The sequence below is a fragment of the Dasypus novemcinctus genome, chromosome 30 (genome assembly GCF_030445035.2).
Source record: "Dasypus novemcinctus isolate mDasNov1 chromosome 30, mDasNov1.1.hap2, whole genome shotgun sequence".
Taxonomy (NCBI): Eukaryota; Metazoa; Chordata; class Mammalia; order Cingulata; family Dasypodidae; genus Dasypus; species Dasypus novemcinctus.
In genome coordinates, this window is record NC_080702.1 from 10,021,743 (window position 1) to 10,032,063 (window position 10,321).

The following is a 10,321-nucleotide window of genomic DNA, read 5'->3' on the forward strand; positions in this document are numbered from 1 at the left end:
CTCCCATATGGTAAACGGGAGCTCATCTGATTGAGCCAGAGCTGCTTCCTACAATAGTTTTCTTTTCAAGTGTGTTTTGTCCGATATTAGTATAGCTACTCCCACCTATTTTTGGTTATTGTTTGTATGTAAAATTATTTTCCAACTATTTACTTTCTGCATCCTTTCATTTCTGTGTCTAAGGTGAGTTTCTTGTAGATAGCATATAGATGGGTCCTATTTTTGCATCCATTCTGCCAGTCTCTGACTCTTGGTCAGAGAGTTTAATCCATTAACATTCAATGTTACTACTGTAGAAGAATTCATTTATTAGCCATATTTTTAGGTTTCTGATGTCATATATTGTTTATATTTCTCTTTATGTTTTTTTTCTTACACTCTCGTCCAACTCTTTCCTGGTTTTCCTTTCAAACTGCAGAACTCTCTTTCAAAGAAAGTGCAGGTTTCTTATTGACAGATGCTCTTAATTTCTGTTTATCTGTGAGTATTTTGAGCTCTCCCTCATTTTTAATTGTGAGCTCTTCAGAATAGAGATTTCTTAGCTGGAAGTTTTTCATTTAGCACCTTAACTATGATATACCACTGCCTTCTTGCCCCTATGGTTTCAGAAGAGAAATTACCACTTAATCTGTATTAGTCAGTCAAAGGGACACTGATGCAAATTATCAGAAATGGTTGGTTTTTATGAATGTTATTTATTTTGTGTAATAGCTTACAGTTCCAGGCCATAAAACATGAGTCATTTCCTTCACCAAAGTCTATTGCTACATCTAGGGGCATGATGGCTCCTGTTGTCTGAGGGTTCTGGCTTCCTATGTTCCTCTCTTCCTGAGGCTTGCCTCTCTGGGTTCAACTGCTCTGCCTGCTTCACAAGGTCAGCTGTAGACCATCAGGCAAATGGCTCTCTCTCTCTCTCTCCCTAGGACTTGATTCTTTCTGGGTTCAATTGCTTTGCATTCTACTGTGTGTTTACTTACTAGGCTCCAGGTAAAATCTCCCAGCTCTGTCCTTTGCCATGTCTTTTCTCTGAGAGTCCCTCCCCACCAAGGTGAAGGGACTCAACACCCTACTCACATGTCCCAAAGTCCTAATCATAACTTAATCAATTAAACATGATACTTGTGACAGAGCATTTTACAAATATAATCCAATAACCCTGTCTTTGCAAGAAATCTGGCACTTTAGTTGGATATGATGCACCCCGATGTAAAAAGTTATTATCATTTTACATGTGGCCTTCAGAGAGAATGCATTTTCCAGATTACTGGCAATTTTGTGTCATTTCGTTGGAACCATCAACCTGTTCAAATAATTACATCTAATAGTTATAGAGAGTCCTTAGCATGTACCATTTGGAATTTATTGAGCCTATTCCAACATATAGTATATAACCAAGTCCTTGTAGTAAGAATGCTTGGTTTCACAGAAACGGTTTACAATTTTAAGCAATAAACGCAGGAGTGTTCTTCTTCAGATGCACGTATGCAATAATAGTGATACATTTCAGAAAGAGATGTTGAAAATGGGAATTCATATTCCTGAAAAAGATGTGTCTTGGGAACTAGAGGAAAATGATTATTGAGAGATTTTGCAGCACCATGAGCCTTGTGATGTCCAGGGATGTTGCTGTAAAGGGCAAGAATAGAATGCACCTGACAGCAAATCAGAAATGAAACACTGTCAATGTTGTGGTTCTAGTGAAACCCATTTAGACTGTTGCTCACCACAATCATGGGAACAAAATTGGGAGTGTTCAGAATGTGGAAGGTATCATCTACAATTCAGGGGATTTCAAAAGAAGCCAAAAAACACACTCAGCCCAATTCAAATAACATGGACATTACTGATTGTTTGTTAGAAGAGTCATCACCGAAATTACTCAGTCACCTGGAGCCCAGATCTAATGAGAACACCCCTGGAAGTCCCACTGGTCTGGACAGGAGCAAGGAATCAACCTGTTAGAAGAAGGCAAGGCAGCAAATTTAGAAGAGTTTTTAAAATGTATTAATAGAGTTAGGATTCCCAATTAAAAGAAAAACTAAAAAATTATATATCAACAAAGCCAATATCTGGAATATTGCCTTAGATAGATTCAGAAATCAAAGCTTTAATCCTGTATACTCAATTGAAATAGCCTATGTAAGCGAAAATGATGAATTTGGCCAAGAGCATCCTGGATCAAGACAAGAGTTTCTGAGTCTTTCAATGCAGCATCTTGAAAGCTCATCACTGTTTGAAGGGTCCTTGTCAAAGAACTTGTCCCCTAATGCCCAAGATAAATACTACAACAAATATGGCTGACTTTATCTCAGCAATAAATGAATGCTCTAATTACCTACAGATTATTGGATGTCTTAGACATTAAGTGGTAAATATATGTTGGTAAAAGACATACTTTTCTACCGTGTAATTAAGAGAGCCCAAACAACCTTTGGGAGTTTTAAGCAGGGTCTGAAAATTCTTCACATTTTAGATAAAATTCTGACTTCTCCAGAAGCATTTTGCAGCATCCTCTCTCATAAACCTTATAATCTTTCTGTAAAAATTCTTAGTGATCTTTTTACAGTCTACCCATTGTCTAACATAAAACTTTGGGATTTTGGAACAGTTACTTACAAGCTATTGAAAATTGTAAATCTGCAACAACAATGGAAGATATTCTTATTTTTGCAACTGGTTGCAGTTCCATTCCACCTACTGAATTTAAACTCACTCCTTCAATTGAGTGCCTGCATATGGATTTTCCTATTAGAAACAAGTGTAGTATCTCTTCCAATAACTAATACATTTAAAGAATTTCAAGAAAATATGCAGTTTGCCATAAAGAAAAACACTTTAAGACTAGAAAAGGGAGAAAGTTCTCACTATGTGGGACATTAAAATGTTTCTTTGAACAAAGATATTTCTTTTAAAGTTGCTATTGAGCCTTTCTTTTGTTTCAGAAATCTGTCCATCATCACTTTTGAATAAACATGTCAGCTTCTGGGTCCAATAAAATTTGTATGAACATGAAGGAATGCTTTGGAAATTTAAGCTAAAAAAATTTTTGTTGAAGTGTACTAATCAAAATTGGTGAATTTTTCATTGTCTTAATGTACATGCTTCGTAAATTTCAATATAAATACTTACAGAATGACTGTAAAGAATTCTTGAAGCATAGTAGTATAATATGTAAGGAAAAAATGTTTTGCTACTTTTGTAAATTGTTAGCTGGAAGATGCCACAATGATTTTTCTCTTTTTATACAGTTTTCAAATTATTTCTTATTTAACTAAAGCATTTTGTAGAAAAGCTAAATGGATAATTCCTCTTATATAAATCAGAGGTGTATATTCTGGGCTGTATGTTTATGTGTGCTTTTCTAAAATGGCACTCAGTAGATGGTTAAACTGCATGAAAATTGTTGACTTATATTAAAACAGAATCATACTGCAGTTAGATTATGCATAATGGGAAATAGTATTATATAAAAAGCAAAAGTGCACAATATTCTGAAAGCTACAGACATTCCATTGGCTTGAAAACACTTTAGAGGTGGATATAAATTGTATTTGAAAATATCTAAGAAAGTCTGTCATTTTCAAAGCCTTAATTTTTTTTTTTTATATCCAACATGTGGTATTAAACCATAGTTATGACTGATCCCCAAAAAGTTTAGGTATCTGAATGATCTTAGTAGATTGTCATATTGTAGGTTTGGCTATTTGACATTTATTTATTATCAGGATGTTTGTATGATAGGTAACCTGGCACCATAGCACTAGTTATTTTCTCTGGCTTTGAAGGGTATCTGTTATTACATAAGCAATGTAGAAATAAAGTGAAAACAACAACAACAAATAGACAAAATGAAAAATCCACACTAATCTCACCATACAGAGATAACTACTATGTTTGTGTATGTCCTTCTATAAATTCTTTAATAAAATATTTGTATTTCATTTCTAAGCTCTTTAAAAAACACCTGTCGATAGATTTAAATATGAATAATTATATTAATAGGAAAATAGAAATTGAAGGCATAAGTTATAAATAAAAAGGCATAATCACAAAAGACCTGGGATATTTTAAAAAGAATGAAGTTAGACTCCTGGAAAAAATAAATAAATAAATGCATCCTCAGAAGACAGATTTAGTACATTTGAATATGTATGTGATGAAATTACCCAGGAATGAATACAGTTAAATAGAAGACAAGGAAGAAAAGTTAACAGACCTTGAAGATAGAAGGGGAAGGTCTAACAAATTAATTAGAGCATCTGAAGAAAAGAATCCAGAGAACAGAAAAACCTGATATCAAAGATTACTACTGAGAATTTCCCATAACTGATTAAAGAGAAGGGTCCTTGACTAGGGAACATATTTAATAAAATATAGAAAAAAATAAAGTAAAATGTACACCTAACCACATTGAAATTAAACTGTTGAGTAAAAAGGCAAAGAACAGTTTGTAAAAATAGTCAAAGAGAAAGAAACAGACTAATTTTCTTGAAAAAGAAATTTTACCTTTGCTAATATTTTAGTAGCAATAATGTAGTCCAGAACATATGGGAATAAAATTAATGTGGTAAAAGAAAATTGTTTATAATCATGATCCAGCTTAACTTTGATTCTGAAATAAGGAAAAAGTAAAAAAAAAAAAAAAAACAATTCTAAATCAAGAACAAAAGAGAGAAGATTTCCTCTAAGTAAGGATATACTTCATGGTAAAAGAAGTTAAATTCAGAAGGAAGAAATGTATTGCAAGAAGGAGTGGTGAGAAAGGAATGTACTGGATAGAGTGCTACATCTAAAGAAGGATTGACTATATCAGATAATAATAAAAATGATTTCTAGTTGGATGGGGCAGGGAGTAAAACTAAAATGCCAGAAATCAAATAACATATAAAAGCATTTTAATCTTTGTATTCTTAGGAGAAAAGGATATAAATTGCTTTAGAATTCATGTCAAATATGTATGTTATCGTTTTTTAAATTTTAGAATATTTTAAAATTGTAGAATGTATAACTTCTAAGTCAGGGATGCAAAAATAAAATAAAAATGATAAGGAAAGCTTATCCAATCCAATAGGATAAAGATAAATAGAATCATAGAATAAAAATTAATTTGCCCTAACAGTTCCAGATGAAATATACATATATCTTCTTCAATATATTATGTAGGGCATATTTGGGCCAAAATCCAGAGAAAGGCAAGAACCTACAGAAATAAGTAGAAGTTCACATTTGCATTTAAGGCATTGATTGAACCCAGGAAACTTAAGCTTAGATTTTATGGACTCAGAAGTATATCAGAGAACAGAGACAAAGACCAGGACGCACTTCCAAGATGGGGAATATGACAGGACACTCATTTATAAGCCTGTGGCCCCTACAGGGCTACACATTTCAATGCAAGGTAGATCAGGAAAAAAGCTCTGCTCCCTTGTCTTCTCCTACCAACAGGGACCTGCAAGAAGACTGGCTATTTCAAGTTCTGTCACTATCAAGGGGGAAAGACCAACAATGTGAATGTACTTAGTACTACTGAACTGTACACTTGAAAGTGGTTAAAATGGGAAATTTTGAGTTGTGTATATGTCTCTACAACAAAAGTTAAAAATTAAAAGTTTCTCTTTGAGAACTAATAACCACAAACAGCCTTCCCTTGAATAGTTCCTCAGATTTAATGGTCTCATTTTGGGGGTGCTACCAGTCATATAGCAGGACCTACTGGAAATATTCTCTGAAAGAACCCATGTTCATTCCAGGCTGAAAAGTATTCACAGTGTTAAAATTCCAAGAAGTATGGGCTCATAGCAGACAATACAAGATTCAGGTGAAAACAATGTACTATGAATAACAACCAACAGAAACAAGAGAGTAAAATCTGACCTATGAAGAATTCCAATATTAGAACTGTCAAACACAATATAAAACAAGTATTTTTTAATATATAAATATTTTTTAAAACATTGAGGTAAAGTATATTGACTAGGAGTAATTGAAAAACAAAGTAGAATGTTCTAGGAATGAATATTTTTATAACTGAAATATAATATATGATTATGATTTATAAATATATATGAAATAAAATATATAATTGAAGCAATAATAAGCTCAATAGGGTTAAAAGCAGTTTAGGTGCAGACATAATACAGCTGAATAAATTAACAGCCTGAAATATAGAACTGGAAATTATCCAGAAATGAAGTTCCAAAAGAACAGGAAGATGGAAAATATTTTTAAAAGGAGTGTATTGAACATGGAGGAGAGAATGAGGATGTTCAAATACAACTACTAGGGGCTTAAAATGAATAGCTGAAAATTATTAGATTGGAAAAAATGTTTTGATGAAATAATGAAGAAATGTCCAGAAATGATTAAAGGTAGTAACCCACAGAATCCAAATTCCCAAATTAATCCCAAACAGAATAGATGAAAATATACTATCAAGTTAAAAAAATGGTAGATCAAAAATACACAAGTGGTATCTCAAACAAGGAGTTAAAATGTTTAAAATAGTCTAAGGTCTAATGTCCTCATATTCTTCAAGAGGAGCATAAACAGTTATTAAATAACTTTAGAGTTGAAAAACTTAAAAACACTTAACTTTCTATGATAAACACTAAAATGTGATTACACGAATAAAAAAATGGAAAAATCTAATAGTTAATGGAGAAAGAAGAAACATAGAAAGAGCAAGACAAATAGAAATCATGAAATAAAAATAGTAGAAGTAATTATAAGAAATGTAGATGGACTAGGTGCACTTGTTAAATGTGAAAGATTACAAACTGGAATTAAGCAAATCCAGTTATATACTTTATGATGACATTTCAGACAAAATAGGCTAAAGAACAAAAAGTTTGAGGGGAGGTAGAGAGGATCACTTCTTAATCAAAAGAGAAAATACTCTGGGAAGAAAACAAAAGCAATTCTGAAATATAATGCACATAATGATAGTCTCAAGAGTATATACTGCAAAACTTGAAAGAATTATCAAACAGAATAGATAAATTCACCTCCACAGTCAATTATTTTTACACAATCTTTCAGTAATTGTTAGATCAAGCAGTCCAAAAAAAATCAGAAAGGATATAGAAAATTTGAATAATAGAATTGATGAACTTAAACTGACAGACATATATGGAATACTGCATCCAATAACTGTAGATAAGATTTTGGTATAATCCAACCTCGGATTTAAGGATTCCTTTTTTTATTTATTAAGAGTGTTTGGAAGAGCAATGTTCATAATTTGCCATAAAAATGCTAAAACAAATGAACATTTTTTTTCAGGCTCTCATGATCTAATGTTCTATAAGGAGTATTATTGGTTGCAAATTATTAGATTCCTATAACTGATGTACCAATTAGATTTTTTAAAATGGGCCTCATTAGGTTTAAATCAAGGTGTCAATAGGGCTGTTATTTTCTGGAGGCTCTAGGGGAACATCCATTTCCTTGCTCTTTCCAGTTTCTATAGACTGCCCGCATTCCTTGGCTAGAGTCCCTGTAGCAGTTTGATATAGCTATGAATTCCAAAATTACATACTGGATTTTGTTTGTAAACTGGTCTGTACCTGGGCATGATTAAATTATGATTACTGCTTCTCTTGAGCCACATCAGTAAGGTGTTGGTAGGTGGGGACTCACAGATAAAAGACATGGCAAAGGACAGAGTTGGGGATTTTCATGTTGGATTTTTAGGTGTTGGAATTTTGATGTTGGAAATTGGAGCTGGAGCCCAGGAAGTGTACACACAGGAGATGAACACAGAGGAAAAGAGACGGCTCCTGACACATGGCAGAAGCACTGGGCAGAGAGATGGAGCCATTTGTCTGATAGTCTACAGCTGGCCTTGTGGAGTGAGCACAGCAACTAAGTCCAGAGAGATATGCAGCCCCATGAAGAGAGGAACCTCACCCAGAGAGAAGCAAGTCCCATGAAGAGAGGAACCTAAGCCCAAACCGTGGCAGACGTGGGCAGCCATCTTACTCCAACACGTGGCAAAAGACTTTGGTAAGGGAAGTAATTTAAACTTTATGGCCTGGTAACTGTAAGCTTCTACCCCCAAATAAATACCCTTTATGAAAGCCAACCAATTTCTGGTATTTTGCATCAACACCCCTTTGGCTGACTAAAACAGTCCTCTTCCAACTTCGAAAACCAGTTATAACTGATTAACTCTTTCTCATATCCTAATACTCTCGCACTGACCTTTTTGCTTCCTTCTTCCATCTTCAAGAGCCCTTGCTACATCCACTGTGTTCACCCAAATAACCTAGAATAATCTCCCTATCTTAAGGTTAATTAGCAGCCATATTTCTATTGGCTACTTTAATTCCTCTTTATCATGTAATCTAATATATCCACAAATTCTAGGAATTGGAATATGGACATCTTTGGGAAGTCATTAATCAACTTACCACATATGGTATAAATATTTTTCAGCTTGAGTAGATAAAGTTAATTTGCTTTACAAAGCTTTATATATTTTTACAACTTTATTTATAATGCTGTGTAATATAAACTTATGAATGTGTCATAATTTCTTGTGCATTCTGGTTATCTCATATTTTTGTGATTGTATGAAATAGTGAAATGTAACTCCTATGGTTAATCATAACACACTTTTTTTAAATTCCCCTCCCTTATGGCTCTTTTTTTGCATACCGTCTCCTCTCTGTGTTCATTTGTTGGGCGTTCTTCTGTGTCTGTATTTATTTTTATTTATCCCCCCCTTGTGGCTCATTTGCTGTCTGCTCTCTGTGTCCTTTCACTGCACTCTTTTGTGCATTTTTGCTTTTCTCCCTTTTTGTTGCATCACCTTGCTGAGTTGGCTCTCTGCAGTGCTTGTGAGCTGGGTGGCACTCCACAGTGCCCAGGCTGGTGGCACTCTGCAGCATGCGGGTGAGCCTGCCTTCTACTGAGGCCCTGGGATGGGAACCCAGGACCTCCCATATGGTAGATGGGAGCCCAGCTGATTGAGGCACAGCCAATTCCCATATCATAATTTTTAGTATGAACATTTATAAAGTTTAAATATATGTGTGTATTTTCTATACTATTCCATAATTTTTAAATGGAGATAAGGGAAGTTGATACCGTATCAGCTATAAGACAAAGATGCTGCCATCTGGTCACCTACATGATTCTAACCACATCTAAGCTATTGGTAAATATGAACCAACAACCAGCCTATCAATTCCAGCTCATAGTACCTGGCACAACTCTGATGTTGACCTGCAGCTCTAGGACCTATATTCAAGTCTATGGAACTTGTGTAGAACCTATATGCTAGGGTGGAAAACTTTTTAAAAACTCTGAAGACTTAGGGTTCAGTGCTGGATTAACCATGTATTAAGTTATGCATTGTCTGACTGAGTTTACTCAATCTTTTTTCACCAGTAGTCAATGCAATCTCATATAATCATTAAAGAATTAAATCAGATAGCAGTCATGAAACTCTTGGAAATTATGCCAATAATAAAATGAAATTTTCCAGATTTATAAATTGGTAAAAACCACTGGCAGTTTTTTTTAAACTTTTTATCATAGTAATATATATACAACTCAAAGTTTCCCATTTTAACAATTTCAAGTACACAACTCAGTGGTATTACTTACATTCACAAACTCAAAAAGATAAATATTATATGAACTCACTTATATGAAATACCTGGAAGACTTATTTAAGGTTTCATCAGTAAAACTTAATAATGTGATATAGGCAATCATAACTTATCAGTTATGTATAAAACAGAGATTAGTGAGTATATGGCAGCTGTTCAACACATTGAATGAAAATTAAGCCATTTTAAACATTAAATTCTGAAATTTGAAAGAGAATATATTTACATCAGAAATGAAACAAAAAAATCACATTTCACCATTTACTCCTCCTGCTCATGTGGTAAACATCACAAATTAATCATGGACACTCCTTTAAAGAGTAATGCAAGAAATATGAAAGGAATGATAGAAATATGATATGCTAGAAATATATACTTTGCAGCTCCAGAGTAATAATTGAATCAGGCAAGGATTATTGTGATCACCCAAACATTACTGGGGAATACACTATTTATATCTCGCCACAGTATCATCCTACAGATTATTTTTTAGTTAGGAAAAAATCATAAACCAAAAATGGGCTTCAATGAAGTGGTCACCACTTTAACCAAATGATCATAGGTAGCATCATATATACTGAGACAATACGGTAGTGACAGCATGAAATTCAATATTTCTTATGAAGTATTCTTTTCAATAATTGCAACCCCAATCTAGGCAAACCTTCAGATTAATCTTTTGGTTTACTAAAAACACATGGCAT

The 10,321-nt window shown here is 33.7% G+C and overlaps 1 pseudogene; it reads left to right on the plus strand.

Moving 5' to 3' along the window:
• The first annotated feature begins 1,163 nt into the window (after positions 1–1,163).
• LOC131276656 (G2/M phase-specific E3 ubiquitin-protein ligase pseudogene) lies at positions 1,164–2,880 on the plus strand (annotated as a pseudogene).
• Positions 2,881–10,321: the final 7,441 nt, after the last annotated feature.